The sequence below is a fragment of the Mus caroli genome, unplaced genomic scaffold (assembly GCF_978045245.1).
Source record: "Mus caroli unplaced genomic scaffold, Mus_caroli_1 scaffold_6, whole genome shotgun sequence".
In the NCBI taxonomy this organism is placed as follows: Eukaryota; Metazoa; Chordata; class Mammalia; order Rodentia; family Muridae; genus Mus; species Mus caroli.
Window position 1 is genome coordinate 92,071,561 of NW_028227261.1, and position 18,114 is coordinate 92,089,674.

The window sequence follows — 18,114 nt, forward strand, 5'->3', positions numbered from 1 at the left end:
GCCAGACACAAACAGGCCATGGTTTGCAGCCCCCCCCCGGCCCACCCCATCCAACTCTCTCCCTATGCATACAGATGATAAATGTGAGCGTTAACACTCTTGCCAATGTAATTGAAACTGCCAGGTATGCTCTGAGCTGGCTGAATGTGACACCTCTCTGCCTCAAGAATTTAAAAGGCCCTATTTTATTCCAAACCTTTGAAAGTTCCTTAACCCCTGGTTCTTCATCATGTAGATATTAGATGTGATGCCCCAGGAGAAAAAATATTTAAAATCCAAAGTACCTATGGCTGTTCCTGCCTTCCAAACACATGACATTGTTTTAGACAGAAGGATGACAGATCTATCCCGGCCCTTTTGTCTGGCAGAACTGAACAAGGAAAGAATTAAAGAAAATGGCCTTCCACATTTTTCCTGACTCTTGGACAATACACAGGAATGCAGTATCAGAGAAGACTGCCAGAGGTTTTGCAGGGTCCAGGTGTGCAAAGGGAAGCCCTCCATTGGCCTGCAGCTTAAGCCTACATTATGTGAAAAAGGGAGGGTGTTGAGAGGTGTAAGAGTGGGAAACTTGGGGAGACAGGAGAACCTGTTGGCAAAGCCACCCAGTGCTCAATTCAGAGATTTGTATTGAAAGGATCTGGGCTCCTCCCTGGCTCCTGGCCCTCTCGTCAAGAGCGTTGCACAGACTGGCTTGCATGAATATTTTTAGTTCTGTTTTACTTTTGGTTCTGGGGGGTTTGTTTTTCTTTTTGTGTTTGTTTGTTTGTTTGTTTGTTATTTTGATCACACAGAAAGTTGGGGAGACCAGCAGGGACAGGGATAGCTGGGGATAGCTAGAGGCAGACTGACCCCTAAAGCACTCAGGATGGAGGGACCCATGCAATAGCATCCTCTCCCCCACTGCAGTCAGCCCCCTAAGCAGTCCCCTTCTTGCCATCCAAACATCAGTTCTGTCCAGCCTTGCTCAAGATCCTGTTTTCCAATTTTCCTTGCAGCTAGGATGTGTCACGTGACTGTAGCTCAGATTGATGAGACCATGGTAGGCATTATAAATGAGTTCTAGAAGACAGTTTCTTATTCGATCAAAAGGAACCAGTGTGGCTTGTTCCATCCTTCTCTCTTTGAACAGATACTACATCTTCAACTGCTGTCCCACTAGCTCTTTCTGCCATGATGGAAATGTCCCTGCCCATCTTCAGTGGCTCATTATGAAGCTACAAGTCACTTGAAAAGCTGCCAGTGCCTGAGCACTAGATTCTTTTTCTTTCATTTCAATTCATCTAAACTTAAAATGCTGCCTGTGGCTGATGGTTATCTTACTGGGCAGCTAGGACTAAAGAATTACAGATTATCTGAGTCTGGGGTTGGTCCATCCATCTCCACTCATTGTTACAGGAATGAAATAAAGCTTCAGGTCTCAAGTCACCATCAATCAAGTTTTCTGGTCCCACAGCTTCATGTGCTGTTACTGATATTAGTAGGGAGGGAGAGTGGGATGCTTAGGTGAAAGGAGGCATAGAACAGAGGCCTCCCCATTCCCCTCACACTCACATCCTCTCTGACTCAAGGCACGAATTTCTCAAACAGCCAAACAGCTATGTGCCTCCCCTGCCATGCTTCTCTGAGGTAGGGGTGTGTGTGTGTGTGTGTGTGTGTGTGTGTGTGTGTGTGTGTGTGTGTGTGTTTGTGTGGGGGGGGGGGTGGGTGGGTGGGAGAGAGAGAGAGAGAGTTTATGCCTTGAGTATAACAAGAAGATAAGGGAGTGTCTCCTGAAGGAGTTATTGTAGAGCTTGTCTCAAAATGGATGGAAAAACAAGTGCAATGTGAGGAGAGTCCTGGAGTTCAGTCACCTACGGAAAGATGGGAGCCTTAGAATATACCCCTCAACTGCTCTGGAAATCAGACACTCCCAACATCCTACTCTGATTGGGTCTCCAAGCCTGGATTTCTTCTTTCGGTCATAGAAGGTCCCACTAGCCTTGGACCACACTGAAAGATGGAACTGGGAGAGGTGAACTCCAATGAGTGGACAGGAAGCAAGCACAGCAACCAGCCCTATGAGTAGTCCTCTCTGTTGGTACCTGAAGTGCCCGGGGATTGATATCCTCAGACACTACCATTGACACAGCCCTCCTCACTGCTCTGCAGAATGAAGATTCACACACACACACACACACACACACACACACACCCTGGTGGGGTGAATCTGAACACACAGGGCAATGAGCGGAGCTTCTAGTATCACTCAAAAACAGAGTGCTGGTAGAATTGTTTCCTTTAGGGAAAGCAGAGAAAACCCCAGAGTACAAAGCTATGACAACAGAAGCCACAAAGGAAATAGCTGGGACTACAACACAACCCTTAGGCTGGAAGGATGGAGGAAGGTTGTTATGACAACCTGCTAGTCTTCATCCATTAACAATGCCAGCAGATTTGTGCTATAATAAGCTACAGATTACTAAATGATAAGTTCTAAATATACTATGACTTTCATCAAAATCAATGCATATCAAAGAGGTGTGTGTGTGTGTGTGTGTGTGTGTGTGTGTGTGTGTGTGTGTTCACATGTGTGGTACCTAGGTCTCTCAGTGAATCTAGAGCTCACCATTTTGGCTAGACTATCTAACCAGCAAGCTCCAGAAAAAGGATGGGGAAGAAATGATGCCTCACTCCCTGTGTGCTTCAGAGTTTCAGTAGGCCAATCCCACAGCAGAGATAGTATGTCTCACAGCAGGGGTCCCTAGAAGTAATTTCCCTTCAGGCTTCCCAGAGGAAGGTGAATCATTCTGCTTTCACTCCCTCATGAGGTTATATGAGCATATATACATATGTATACCTATACACAAAGATAGCTATGTATATGTAATATATGTGATGTATGTACACATATAGATATGCATTATTGTATGCATACAAGTACATGTGTATGTACATGCATACAGATAATATATGTATATATGTGGATGCACATATGTATTATACAAATTTACAAGCCTATATATATGTGTGTGTGTGTGTGTACATATACATATATATGTATATATGTGAATGGGTATATATGTGTGTGTGTATTTACATACAGACATTTATGTATATATAGGTGTGTGTGTATGTATATATATATGTATATATGGGTGTATATATACATGTAGATATATGTACATACAGATAGACATATACATACACATAGTTATTCATTTATATACCCATACATATGTATAAAATATTCATAGATATTTGTTTCTTGCCCACAATATGTCACAGACTTCCTTCTGACTCAAATCTACTTCATATGGAGAGTGTTCAGATTTTGGGTCCTGGAGTTCACCATTTTGGGTAGACTCAAATCTCAGGCCACAGCTCTCTTCCTTTTGTCAAGGACCAAGGAATCATAAAGAAGACAGCCGAAATGAGATGCATGAGAGGCTAATGTAAGAGTCAACTCCTCAGGAGGTACTCCAGAGCAGGGTAGAAGTGGTGGGCAGAGTGGGAAGTGCCTCATGAATTGTAACCTAAGCACAGGGAACTCAAAAAGATGATGCTGAGCTGGTGTCCCAGCACCTTACATCAGGGTCACCTTCAAGAAGCCCCTGGCTAGGCTCCGTGCATCTTCTGATTCCTGATATGGCTGTGTCTGCTGCTGAATCATGAGAGGAGGAACTCGACCCCCAGCTCTGCCACATTCTCAGCTTGGGAGCACCCCTAGTCTCTCTCTCCAGAATGTTCAGAAGAGGCACTGGGGTAGTAAGAGCTGTGGACTTTGTTGTGTTTCTTTCTTTCTTCCAATGCTCAGCCTCCAACCACCACATTGAAATGAGGAGAAAATTACAAAACAATTGGGAGTCTGACAATTGGGGAAGCCCAGAGATCCTGGGGTATAGGAATATTTTATTTAATTCATAGATTGTGAACTGGCACTATAATGTGTCATTTATACTCCAGTCTTTTATGAACCTGAACAAAAAGGCTTGCTGACGAGATAAATCACTACCCAGCATACTAGAAAACTCAAGATGTTTAAAATGCAGGGGATCTAGTCAGGGGTCCACACGCAGCAATAAGAATAAATGAATATGCTTACAAAAGGAAAATAAAGGCATTGCATAAGTCCACAGCTGCAGAGTTGTGCACAGTGCAGAGCCTGAGAGTTACTGTCCCTAGAAGTATTGAGAGCTAAAGTTCTCAGCCTTTATGCCTGGACCATTTCTTATAAGGCATGGGGGAAGATGGCTTTGCAGTGATGAGAGTTGTGTCCAGATACAGTTATGGGTGTATTCTATTCACAGTGTACGGCTAGAAGCCTGACCCAGAGACTTGGACCTTTCCCCTCCCAACCCCTTGGAGTGACACCTACTAGATATGTCACAACAGCAAGGAAATTCAAAAGAGAATCTAAAGGCAACCTTAAGAGATTTGGGGACTCTCTGAAGGCTCACTCTAAACTCAGCCCTGGGGTACCTCCCAGCTGACACTGGAGGTTGTCATCTCTATCCCACCAGTATTAAAAAGGGGTAAAGAGGAGATAGCTCAGTCAAGAAAGAAGTGCTTATCATGCAAGCATGAGGACCTGCGTTTGGACACCCAGTATCCATGTAAAGGCAGAGCTCAATGGTGTGCCCTGGAACTCCAGTGCTGGGTGGGACAGAGACAAGTGTACCCACAAAGCCTGGTGGAAACTGGTGAGCTTCAGACTCAGTGAAAAAACTCGTCTCAAAAAATTAAGATGGGACATGATCATCTCAGCTGATAGAGAAAAGGCCTTTGACAAAATCTTTCTTGGATTTTATTTGTTTCTTTATTTTGTTTTGTTTTTATTGTTTTTGTTTTACCATTATTTGTTTGATTTTTTTTATTTGTCTGTTTTTTTTCTTAAGATTAAAAAGGCTTTGAGTTGAAAGGGTGAGTAGGTAGGGTGGACCTGTAAGATGGAAGGGGGAAACCATTAGAAGAGCATATTGTATGAAAATAACTTTATATTCAATTAAAATTAAATTTAAAAAATAGAAGTGGGAAGCTACTGAGAAAGACATCCATTATGGAGCCCTGGCCCTCACACACATGCATATACACGTGAACACATACATGTATACCACACACATACAAAGTTGCTATGGATCTTAACACTAAGGCAAGTGGGGCAGGAACTGAGACATCCTCAGGCAAGAGTTTGAGAAAAGAGATCAAAAGGGGATTCTCAGCTCCAGAAAGTCTCTTCATCAGAAGCCATCACTTCACCCTAACATCCCCATCACTCAACTAACAGAAGAGCAACCTCTAGGCCAACCCTTCCAAGACCCATCTGAGCTTCTGAAGGACGGGGATTTGACCTGTTCCCAGGGACCTCTTCCATTTCTCAGTGTGCCAGTGTCAAGAGATGTGTTCACTCCCTTATCACTCTCAATCCATGCGCACACACAAGGGATGTTGATGGTGTATTGATAGATCTCGGCTTAAGCCATGTGGGATCAGGGTAAAGGGATGGAAACAAGAGACCCAGACAGGGAATCTAGTTACTAAACTTATGGAAGTTAGGCCAGATGTCAAAATGTAACAGCTACAGCCCCCAGACAATACTACAGAACGTCTTTTTTCCTCTCTTCTGAAAGTGGATATAAAAAGAGTTCTGAGCTAGTGCATCTGGGCACTGGCAAGCTTCCACTTAAAGAGACGTGAGCTGTGTGCAGTGGGGGCGGGAGGGGATCATCACACTCCATGTGCAGGAATGAGGGGCTAGTGCTCCTGGAGGCCCTCTGAGACCCCTGTGAGGTGGTCTCTTCTGACTTCTGGGCTTCGACACTCCTCAAAAACTTCATGGTAGAGGAAGGGAGTCAAACCAATGTTCCCTTCCAGTACCCATGCTCTGACATACTGGGATTGGACAATAATCTAAAAGAATCAGAAAGACCCACCTCAGGCCTCCAGAGTTCAGCCCTTGGAAATGGGGATGTTTTGGTGCCCTTCCCTGTAGCCCTGCAAATGACAAGGAACTGGATTAAAGTCTACTTGCATTTAAGCAAAGAAAGCTAGAAACGCATGTGGTTGGTGTTTAAGAATCTGGACACTTGCCAGAGTCACTCCTATTTCTGCCACAGAAAGAAAAAGTCCCAAGGGGCTGTGAGTGCTAACATCACCAAAACAGACACGGACTGTTTGTAGGTCTTAGAAGAAATCTGGGTTGCTCTTAGCACTCACTCTTGCACCGATACACAACCGTGTGGTTCGTTATCAATTTTCTCATGAAGAGTGTTAGTCTTTCATTTCCACAAGCAGCCGTCATTCCAAGGTTTGACTTCTCTCAGTGCAGCCATCTTGTGACGTCTGTAGATGTTAGAGCACTGATGGGGGTGTGAGGGCATTTGAAACAACTAACATTAAAGGATTTTCAATACATATAGCAGAACACTGAGTTCTTACATGTACTAACAGAAAGAAACATTATCTTCTTTAAGTTATATATTATCAGGGTTGAAGCTAGACCAATGCATGAGTAAGGCCCTAGATCCAATCCTTACCACTGCAGAGAGTGGGAGGGTGCTCAAAAATCCATGCAGTCCCCCCAAAAGTAACTCATTTTTCATCTTTCCCTCTTACTATCAGGTTCTAGAGGACTTATGAACTGCCTAGAAGAATCCCATATCTCTGATACTGTAATCATTTGTTTATATTACATAACAGAGGCATGCCTATCATACATGTCTTTGGCATCCTAGGCAGGCAACAGCATGACTGTTTACATGCTATGAACACAAAGCCTCTGAAGGGTTCTCATCTCTAAAGTACATTCTTGCCAGTCACAGGGTAAGGTGTGTGAAAGTTTTCACAATGACTCAGAAGTGAAGGCTCTTGGGAAAGAAGCAGGTCATAACCCACAGAACCCACAGCCCGGGGCTACAGCACAGCTCTAAGCTCTCTCTTGGGTGCCAAAGACAACCTCCAATCCAAGATGGGCTCAGATAGGGAGCCCTAGACACACCAGAGACCAGAAACTGCCTCTTTACCCCTTCTATTGGACACAAGGAGCAGAACTTTATCTTTCAGCTGTCTTTCTGTCTATCCTTCCATTCACTCATCCACATATAATAAATTGGACCCATTTGGGTCTCCATTCCAACCCCATCATTTACCCACTCTTTTGCCATGTAACAGGGAAGTATCCCTAGCCTGATCTGTCTTGGAACTTGGCCACATGACTTCAACCAATAGGATATTAGCCAACATGACATAAAGGAGTCAAGAAAAGTTACTTGTAATGTGGATCTCCCCACTTTGTGGACTGTCAGTACAGTCCACAAGAGCAGTAGAAGCAGAGACATCACTCAGGGAGTTCCAGAAGCCCTGTCAGTACATATGGTGCATAAACTCCACTGAGACCCAGTCAATAGGCAGATCAACTTTACTTAATGTGATTGAAGGCTTATAAAGTTTTGGGGGAATAAGGATAAGGACATCAAGGGTGGGCAAAGGTCTTGGCTTAGGGCTGAGGGTACCTAGAATGCCTCATTAGCATTTGGAAGCATTTCAGGTACCTTAGGTGATTGCTGAATGGGTTTTATCAGGAGAAAGGGTCACGTGGACTTCGACTGTAATTAACAGAGTCTTCCCACATTGTATGTTTCCACTTTCCACTTGTGGCCTCTTATAACATCTTATAGCATGGGCTATCTTATAGAGAAACAAGGGACAGATGAGGCACACAGCAATTTTGCATCATCCAGCAGAGAGCCAAATTCTTACACATGCCATCAGGCCCAGCTAACCACCTCAAGCACAAATGTAGTGAGAAGCAAGCATGCCCATAAGACAATGAACTTTTACAGTTACATGTCATTATTGAGGCAATGAATCACCTCCACATCCCAGTCAGAAGGCAACAAGAACAAAAGATTATTTCCAGAATCTACCCAGGACACTGTTTCTTATTTGTGGTTAGCTAGAGTTTAATCTCATGGCTGCTTTTGCTGGGAAAAAAAGACTGAGTTCAATTCTTTGTTCCAGATAGCTATACATCCAACTAAAACCTGGAGGTCCTATTTCTGTGGGAGAAATGGAAGTAGAAGCTGGGAAGGGACAGAAATAGAAGTTTCTGCCACGTGTGCTGGGAAACTTTGAGCAAATTTGGAAATTTTGAGCAAATCCCCTTCTTGTGGCCTCAGTGTCCCTACATGTACAAGACAGCCAAAGAAGAGAACCATCTACATGGTCTCACAAGGCCCTTCTAGAAGTCAGAGTGAAGGGTTTGAAGGAGTTGAGCATTCACAAGATACCATCAGAACAAATACCTATTTATACATCCAGGTGACAGCCCCCTTCAACTGCAGGCAAATGTGTAGGCTTCTACAGCATCTTATAAAGGCTTTGAGGATCAAAACATTTGGGAAGGGAGTGGTTGCATCTTCAAACAACTCACCTTAGTTTACTGCCATTAAATTGTACAGTCCATACATGTGATTTATGAAGAGGGAAGAAACCTTTGCTTGCTCAGAGTCAAATTGCAGCCTTCAAAAAAGCTTTAATGCCTCTGCACTCTGCAATGGTCTGGCATGCTCCCTGCGTGCTTGAACAGTATCACAGGGCTTCCAAGTGTAAGAGTGCTGGTGTCTTTCACCTAACATATGTCAAAACAAGGCAGAATCTTCCAGCGCAATCCTAGGTCTATGGTTCTCTCTTTATCTAAAAATCACAACTATTGAATCTGGGAGTGAAATTATACTTTAATTTACCACCATGAAATTACATAGCTCATAGGTAAATGACACATGGATCAGAAACCTTTGTACAGTCTAATTGGGGCCTTTTAAACGTCTTAGAAAACCTTACAATTCTCTGAGGAAAGAGAACACCCAATATATGTATTATGCTCACTTGACTTACAACTCAGAAATTCTTCCTTTTCAAACAAAGTATTTATCTCTCCTCTTGAATAAAAACAAATCACAGTGACTCTGAAGCCCAGGCCTCACAGAATGTCCTTCTGGCCACAGACATCATGGCTGCCCTGGATTTTACATGAAATGTGTAAGCCATAACACCAAAACTGGTGATGGTGAAAATCTAAAATGTTGGGTTCAGAAAGTCTATCAGTCCTGTAGAACTCCTTAGCATTTGGATCCCATTTACAGACATGGACACTAGAGCTCAGAAAAATAACTTGTCAAGAATACACTGGGAACATATCTGAGCTAGGATTCCATCCCAGGTAGATGTTTCCTGAACAAGGCATTCATTATTGTCAAAGTTGCTTCTGTTATGTTCACCTCTGGAAAATAATTGTTTGCATTTGAGCAAGGGCAGGATTTTGAGATCCACTGTGTATAGTTGCTTTGGTCTAGAGCAGCAGCTCTCAACCTGTGGGTCATGACCCCTTTGGGGGTCACAAATCAGATTGTAATGCATATCAGATATTTCTAGTACAATTCATAACAGTAGCAAAATTACAGTTATGAAGTAACAACAAAAATAATTTTATGGTTTGGAATCACCACACCATGAGGAACTGTATGAAATAGTTTCAGCATCAGGAAGTTTGAGAACCAATGGTCTAGAAGCACTCGAGCTCACCTGTAGGCTTGCCCTATCCCTGATCCAGAGAAAAGGATTGTCTCACTTTGTTGCTTTCTGAGAATGTTGATCTTGCTTGTTCAGATCAGAGAAGCAGGCAGCTGCCTGAAAGGGATTCAAAATGATACAGGAAAAATCATGGAAGTCTTTCTAAGATACATGATGGAGTTCAAAAGCATCTCATTTGTACTGATTATTATTCTTGCAATAGATACGATGGGAAGTGGGGGTCAATTTAGGAATGACCAAGGGAAGTGATTTGGTTGGTCAGAGAAGGCAGAAGTCTGAATCCAGCCAGAGATGGGATTTTGGGCTATGGACCCAAAAATGACTTGAGGAAGGTGAGAAAAATGTCCTGAGAAGAAACAGGAAAATTACATATGGGCTTTCGATAACATACCCTATTCCATAGCTGGTTCTTTCCTCCCAGCCGTGGTTCCAAAGATGGAGAGAAGAGCAGTAAAGCCAGGACCAGCAGGTGTCACTTGCCAGGTGTTCCTGAGGGGTAACTGTCCACCATAGCAGAGCTCCATGGATCACCCAGCAGCAGCAAGCTCTCTTGAAAGGAACCCGAATCACCTCTGCGAAACAAAGGCCCTTTCGAGGCTAGTCTAGAAAGAACAGAATGCTGCATCTCACTGGATCCACGGCAAATGCCACACATGTTAGAGATCATTCAGTCATTACTCAGAACCTCAGAAGCTCATAGTTGGCCTCTGTGACCACAGCATATTTGGGGATGTGCATTGTGCCTTCCTACTATACCCTTCACATTTGGTATCAGATCTGAGTGGCTTAAATGACTGTGCAACCTCTCCTCTTCCCCATCCCCACCACACTCAAAAGTCGGCACATGTGGCAGCCACAACACCCTTCCACACCTGTGAAACTCTTCTCTCCATTTCCCACAAGTGTCAAACTGATACTGGAAATGTTCTTCTCTGTCTTCAGTGAACATATATTTGCTAGAGCAAAAATTCAAAAGTCAAGCTGATACTTAGAATGTGCGATTACACAGGTGGCTTTTTCTATTTCCGAAAGGTTCTTGGGTATTGATTATGTAAGAGCTTCAAGAGGTTTTTATTTGTGATAGTCACCTGAGGACATTGAAGGGGCTCAAGGGTCCCAAATCCTTTAAATGAATAAAGAAAATTTCCCCTCATAAATCATGGAATGGTGTGAGTTTATACCAACATGACTCATGGCTTCTTGGGAGGAAAACAAAACCATTTGTCCCATAACATTTGTGAGAAAGGTCATTGCTATCATGGTAAGTTAATTTTATGTATCAACTTGATTAAATCATGTGTCCAGCTATCTACTTGGACATTCTTTCCAGTTACATCTAGAGGAAGGTAGAAGTTGAGTAATGTGGGCAGGCATCATCCACTCTGGTGCTCTGAACAGAACAAATCAGTCAAGGAAAGGAGGATTTAACCGCCACATGCCTGACCACTATGGCAAGGACACCAATCATTGCCCTTTGCTCTCCTAGATCTCTGGCCTTCAAACTCACCCTCCAACCTAAGTTATCAGCTCCTCTGCCCTTAGACCTCTGAATTATACCACCCACTCTCACCAGCTCAACAAATCATAGCACATATCCCAGTGGACGTGTGGATGGGTCAATGGACAGTCAGACAAGAAGATAAAGAGATAAATAGACCTCATGTTAAAGATAGTTAGCATAAGTAGTAAGTGATAGGTATGTAGGTAGGTATGTAGGTAGGTAGGTAGACAGACAGACAGATAGATAGGAGATGATATATGGGCCTAATGAGATGGTTCAGTTGTTTAAGAGCACTAGCTTCTCTTCTAGAATTCCAGAATTCTATTCCTGACATACACAAAATGGTACACAACTGTCTGTAACTCTAGTCCCATAGAATCCAATTACCTCCTCTGGCCTACATGGAAACTCCATACATATTGTGCACAGATATACATGTAGACAAAACACCCATACACATAAACATAAATAGATAATAGAAAATAGAAGATAGGTAATGGATAATAGATTATATTATGTGTGTAAATAAGTAAAAGATATTAAATAGCACATATATAAAAACAATAGATATTGATGATAAATACAAGTAAGTGATAGATAATATGTAGACAATAGGTAGTAATAGATGATTTTAAGTATGTAGACAATAAGTATGAGGGAGAGAGCAAAAGACCAAGGGACAGGCAAGTACCAATCTTCAGTTTGTTGTAGAACTCTTGGAAATGCTGACTGAAACAAGGGCATATCAGTGTTTCCTAACTATTCACACATCACTGTGACTCTGTCTACTATATTATCTCTTCTTATATTTTTCTTTAAAGCATCTAGTCCTCTTACATTAAAACACATAAACATATCATTGCCATAATAAAAAATTTCAGCAAAAAAAATCAACAAGGAAAATAAAATAATGTGCCTCAATTCTGTCCTGACACAGTTACCCTCAAAAACTCCTGTACCCACAGGCTGTTCTCTTTGAAGGGAGGCTGGTGAGTTCCTGAGTGGGTGGTACCTGAGACCCTCTCCTTTATGGATATGAAGGACTCAAAACAGAGTCACTCCTTCGTTACATGATACAATATTATAAAATGTCAAGTCTATGTTTTTGCCTTATGTAACTCACTTCCCAGCAGGCAATTGGACACAGGTTGTGAAGAATCATTCACTAATGCCTCTACAGTTGCTTCTGGTAACCATAGAGATTGATTCTAGAACTCCTTGCTTAGATACCAAACTCCAGAGATGCTCAAGTCACTTACATGAAATGGCTCAATGTTGTCTTAGTCGGTGTTCTATTGCTGTGGAAAGACACCATGACCATATCAACTCTTGTAAAGGAAAACATGTAACTGGGATTGACTCCCAGAGGTTTAGTCCTTTATTAGCATGACAGGAAGCACAGCAGCACACAGACAGACATGATGCTGGAGCAGTAGCTGAGCGTTCTACATCTGGCTTTGCCAGCAGCAGGAAGAACAAGACACTAGGCCCGGCTTGGGCATTGGAAACCTTAAGGCCCACTCCCAGAGACATACTTCCTCCAACAAAGTCATACCTAGTCCAACAAGGTCCCACCTCCTAATCTGTGTCAAGTAGCACCTCTCTCTAATGACCAAGCATTCAAATATATGAGCCTATGGAAGCCATTCCTATTCAAACCACCACAGATGTGGTGTTTGCATCTGGCTTTGCCACATCCTTCTCTATATGTCAAATCGTTTATAGATGACATAATATCTAATACTATGTAATAAATATGCTATGAAGTAAATGCTATGAAGGTAGCTTTCATACTTCACAATTTAGACAAGACAGAGTTTGGGGAGTGGGTTAATAAAAACTAAGGTAGTATGAAGAAGCCAAATAGAAATCCATTAGTTTGTAATTAAATAAGATAATGTATTTTTTAAGGAGACTATGAACCAAAATATGCTTCATGTGTAGACAAAGATGGTCCCAGAAGATATGGGTTACTGAATGAAAGTCTCAAGTGTTAGTCATGGGCACCTCTTCGCAGGTTATTGGTCAAGGAGGAGCCAGAGGCTATTAACACAGGCTATTGTCACTGCTCTTGGTCGCTCACCATTACAGGCGGGTAAGACCATGTTGCTGAAGATAGCAGTTGTTTACTTGCAGGAAATAAAGAAATGAGCATTGTCTGACCAGGAGACTTGCTGCCTGCTGGCTAGCCTGCAGGGTTCCAAAAGGTAGCGTGCAGCTGCGTGGGAGTGAAGAAGATCACTCCTGGGGATCAGGCCAGCACTGGATGAGAGGCCTGATCCCCAGGAGTGAATGTCTTGCCTGGGACTGGAAATCTGGTCAAAAGCTCCAACGGGAGATCATGGGCTCAGAGGGAAGCCTACTGTTGTTACATTTAATGGTCATGCTACCAAACTGCCTTCTAAATACTTAACTTTATAACCATAACCCATGTTGTTAAAATCTAAATGACAGCAGCAAGTGTTGTCAAGGATGTGAGGTGATTACGACCTTCACACATTACCAACAACGTCATGGAATGATGTGCCTACTTTGGAAACAGATTGACAATTTTTCAAAATGTTAAACATAAAATATCCATTATGGCTTGACATTTCCACTTCTAGGTATATATCCAAGAGGAATGAAAATGTATTCTCATGCAAAAAAATGTGGACGCTGATAGAGTGTCATTCATTATTCATAAACCCTAAGGTAGAGGCAACTTCAGTTCATGAACAGAGGAATGGATAAACCAATGTGGTGCATTCATGAAATGGCTTGTTACCTGGTAGTGAAAAGGAAGGAAATGCTGGTACACATTGTGTTGGTTTGCTTTAACCTCCAAGGTGACACAATCTGTAATTACCCAAGAAGAGAGTCTTAGTGAAAAATTATCTAGATCAAGTTGGCCTGTGAGCATGTTGGTGGGGTTGTCTTGACTGTAAATTGATGGCAGAACGTCCAAAACATTAAAAATAAGAAGAAAGTAAGCAAGGGAGGATCCAGGCATTTATTCTGTCTGCTCTTGACTATAAATGTGATGTTCTAAGTTCCTGCTTTGACTTCCCCACAACAATGGAGTATATACTGGATTGCAAGGTGAGTAAAAACCTCTCTCTCCTAAATTGCTTATTGTCTGGATACTTATCACAGAATGAAACTAGAACACATGCTATACAATGGATGGACTTTGAAAACTCAAAACTAAGTAAAAAGAAACAGGATTAAATTCATAGGACATGTTAAGAATACAAATAAAGATGGACAATAGATTGTTGTTTGCCTGGAACAGAAGGAAGAGGGAACTGGTGATGTGAAATTTCCTACCTGGGTTACAACAACATTCAGGAATTAGAAGGTGGTTAAAAACTAATAAATTATATGTGCTTGGTTTTTTGTTTTTTTGGGTTTTTTTTTTTTTTGGTTTTTGGGTTTTGGTTTTGGTTTTGGTTTTGGTTTTGGTTTTGGTTTTGGTTTTGGTTTTGGTTTTGGTTTTGGTTTTGGTTTTGATTTTGATTTTGATTTTGTTTTGAAAGATAGGTTTCAGGATGTGGAGAAAGAGGAACACTCCTCCATTGTTGGTGGGATTGCAAGCTTGTACAACCACTCTGGAAATCAGTCTGGCGGTTCCTCAGAAAATTGGACATAGTACTACCGGAGGATCCAGCAATACCTCTCCTGGGCATATATCCAGAAGATGTCCCAACCGGTAAAAAGGACACATGTTCCACTATGTTCATAGCAGCCCTATTTATAATAGCCAGAAGCTGGAAAGAACCCAGATGTCCCTCAACAGAGGAATGGATACAGAAATTATGGTACATTTACACAATGGAGTACTACTCAGCTATTAAAAAGAATGAATTTATGAAATTCCTAGCCAAATGGATGGACCTGGAGGGCATCATCTTGAGTGAAGTAACACAATCACAAAAGAACTCACACAATATGTATTCACTGATAAGTGGATATTAGCCCAAAACTTAGGATACCCAAGATTTAAGATACAATTTGCTAAACGCATGAAACTCAAGAAGAATGAAGACCAAAGTGTGGACACTGTGCACCTTCTCAGAATTGGGAACAAAACACCCAGGGAAGGAGTTACAGAGACAAAGTTCGTAGCGGTGATGAAAGGATGGACCATTTAGAGACTGCCGTATCCAGGGATCCATCCCATAATCAACTTCTAAACGCTGACACCATTGCATACACTAGCAAGATTTTGCTGAAAGGACCCAAATATAGCTGTCTCTTGTGAGACGATGCTGGGGCCTAGCAAACACAGGAGTGGATGTTCACAGTCAGCTATTGGATGTATCACAGGGCTCCCAATGGAGAAGCTAGAGTAAGTACCCAAGGAGCTAAAGGGATCTGCAACCCTATTGTTGGAACAACATGATGTACTAACTAGAACCCCGGAGCTCTTGTCTCTAGCTGCATATGTATCGAAAGATGGCCTAGTCAGCCATCAATGGAAAGAGAGGCCCATTGGACTTGCAAACTTTATATGCCCCAATATAGGGGAATGCCAGGGCCAAAAGAATGGGAATGGGTGGATAGGGAAGTGGGGAGGGCGCTATGGGGGACTTTTGGGATAGCATTGGAAATGTAATTGAGGAAAATATGTAATAAAAATATTAAAAAAAAAAAAAAAAAACAAAAAAAAAAAAAAAAAAAAAGAAAGATAGGTTTCTCACTATATAGCCCAAGCTAGCCTGACTTATCTAGCCTAACAAAAGATAGAATTGCAAGGGTGTGCCACCATGCACACTGTTAATTCTAAACTTTTAAAGTGAGAATGTGTTGATCTGTTAACCAGATTTCAATAAAGTTGTCATTTTTAAAAACTGCAGCACATGAAATCAGTCATTAGGAAACCACACATTATTTAAACCATGGTGAGATTCCAGAATGAGTGTGCAAAAAGAAAGTGGCAAAAATACAGGCAGAGACACAGAGAAACCCAAGCACCAAGCCTATGTGTAGGGACACAGAGGGGCATAACAGATTTGTTAGTGCTAGCGCTGGCAGCATATATACTAAAATTGAAACAGTGCAGAGATTAGCATGTCCTCTGTGCAAGAATAACATGCAATTTTGTGAAGTATCCATAATTTTAAAAAAGAAAAACAAAACAAACAAAAACAGATTTTTCTGTACAGTTCAGTAATGGGGTGGTAAATTCATCCAATTTCTCTCACAAAATAAAGGCAAATTTTGATATTAAACCTAGTATGCAAATGTTTAGCTTGCTCTCTCTCTCTCTCTCTCTCTCTCTCTCTCACACACACACACACACACACACACACACACACACACACACACATACACACACACACACACACACACAAACAGGCAAAGAGACACCTTGTTCATGCATGGACAAAGCTATCTTATGCCTTAGGACCCATCAAAATCAAATCAAATCCAGGCACCACAGCACACGAGGAGGAAGACAGGCTGATGTGAACCACTTTGCCACCCACAGACCTGTTCTCTACTGCACAGCAAGGTGGGACACAGCATGGACAGAGGATGTCATCCAGGGCCCCACCAGCCCCATGGCCAGCCTGCAGCAGGAGCCATGACAATGTGTGAGTATGTAGTAGTCAGATGGGAGAGAAAGAGGAGTAGAGCAGTTTAAGGATTAAGGAAGATGGAACTGAAGACTCATGAGTGGACAGAAATAGCCTATTGTGAACAGTGAGCTCTGTCACCTGGGGCTTTAGTGAGGTCCCAGTCCAAGCTGCCACTGGGGGCCATGTCTGAGTCAGTGACTGCGCTGTGTCGGGGGTTGGGGATGAGGTCCGTGGCTCATATTATGACGAGGCAGCATCAGGGTAACACATGGATGTCCAGGGACTGTGCATAACTGGCCACACCCCTCACTGGATGAGGCTCTGGAGAGCTGGCCCTATCTCTCAGTGGTGGCCACACTTCTACACTTTGCCTGGACAGCAGAGCAAAGCTGACCTTGGTAGCAGAGGCAGAAGTGAACCAGCCCTGAGGGTTGAGAAAGCAGGAGAGCTGACGCCCGCCCCCCCACACACACACATACACACACACCACCATCATTTGTCTGACATGATGTGATGTGGCTTGCGTGCAAGGCTAATGACTTTGCCCATTGCCCTCCCCCACCCCCACCCCAGCACCTGAGGCAGTTGGGAGAGCTGACCCTGGCATCATGAGAGTGGGTGAGCTGGCCCTGCCCCTTGAAATCTGCAGCACTAGGAAGAGCAGGCCCTGCACTTCGCCTGGACAACACAATGGGTGAGCCAGTCCTGAGGGTGTGGGAGTAGGAGAGCTGGCCCAGCCCCTCACAGGCTGCAGCACTTGGGAGAGTAGGGCTCACTCCTTGACAGGGCAGAACAGTGGAGCTGGCTCTGGAGGTGTGGGTGTGGGTGAGCCAGCGAGAGGGCATGGGAGCAGGAGGGCTGATCCAGACTCCTGCTGATAGAGAGGATCCAGTGGCCTAGCCAGAGCTGGAGAACTCGAGCTGGTGGTGCAGATAAGGGAGAACCGGCAGACTGACCAGCTCAGCTACCACCCAGACCCAGATCCAGGACCCTAAATTGGCCCACCCCAAAATCTATATCATCTGTGGGCCATTAAGGTGCATGAAGGGGCCCATTCTGCTTCTCCAAAGCTGCAAGATCTCCATGCCATAAGGCAACAACAGATTAGCCAACTGGGAGGAGTCCCAGTGAGGAGCCAATATTGATGGTGTTGTAGAAACCAGAGATCTATGTCCAATTTTCTAAGGAACCACCAGAATGCTGGAGGTAGGCTCTATAAGTTCCCTCTCCCTACTGTCTGGCATTTCATCTAAGATCCCTCCCTTTGAGTTCTGAGAGTCTCTCACCTCCCAGGTCTCTGGTGCATTTTGGAGGGTAGATCCGGCAAATAGATGGAACTAGAAAATATCATTGGGGTGGGGGTGATTTCCACAGTGGTTGTACCAGCTTGCAATCTGACCAACAATGGAGGAGTGTTCCTCTTTCTCCACATCCTTGCCAGCATCTGCACCTCACTGCAAAAACTCAGCACCTGAGTTT

At 43.1% G+C, this 18,114-nt stretch overlaps 1 long non-coding RNA gene and 1 other non-coding gene across 3 annotated transcripts; one reads left to right on the forward strand and one right to left on the reverse strand.

Annotated features, from left to right (window-relative positions):
* Positions 1–4,862: 4,862 nt before the first annotated feature.
* Positions 4,863–16,824, reverse strand: LOC110293571 (uncharacterized). 2 transcript variants are annotated; one of them, XR_002377818.1, is made up of 5 exons: positions 16,774–16,824; positions 9,962–10,172; positions 9,562–9,666; positions 5,913–5,973; positions 4,863–4,921 (listed from the first exon to the last, which is right to left on the reverse strand). It is a non-coding gene; the product is annotated as an uncharacterized LOC110293571 (long non-coding RNA). The 2 variants fall into 2 exon arrangements; XR_002377817.2 differs by lacking the exon at positions 16,774–16,824 and adding an exon at positions 12,195–12,251.
* LOC147004289 (U6 spliceosomal RNA) lies at positions 16,072–16,175 on the forward strand. The gene has a single exon (XR_015047479.1). It is a non-coding gene; the product is annotated as a U6 spliceosomal RNA (small nuclear RNA).
* Positions 16,825–18,114: the final 1,290 nt, after the last annotated feature.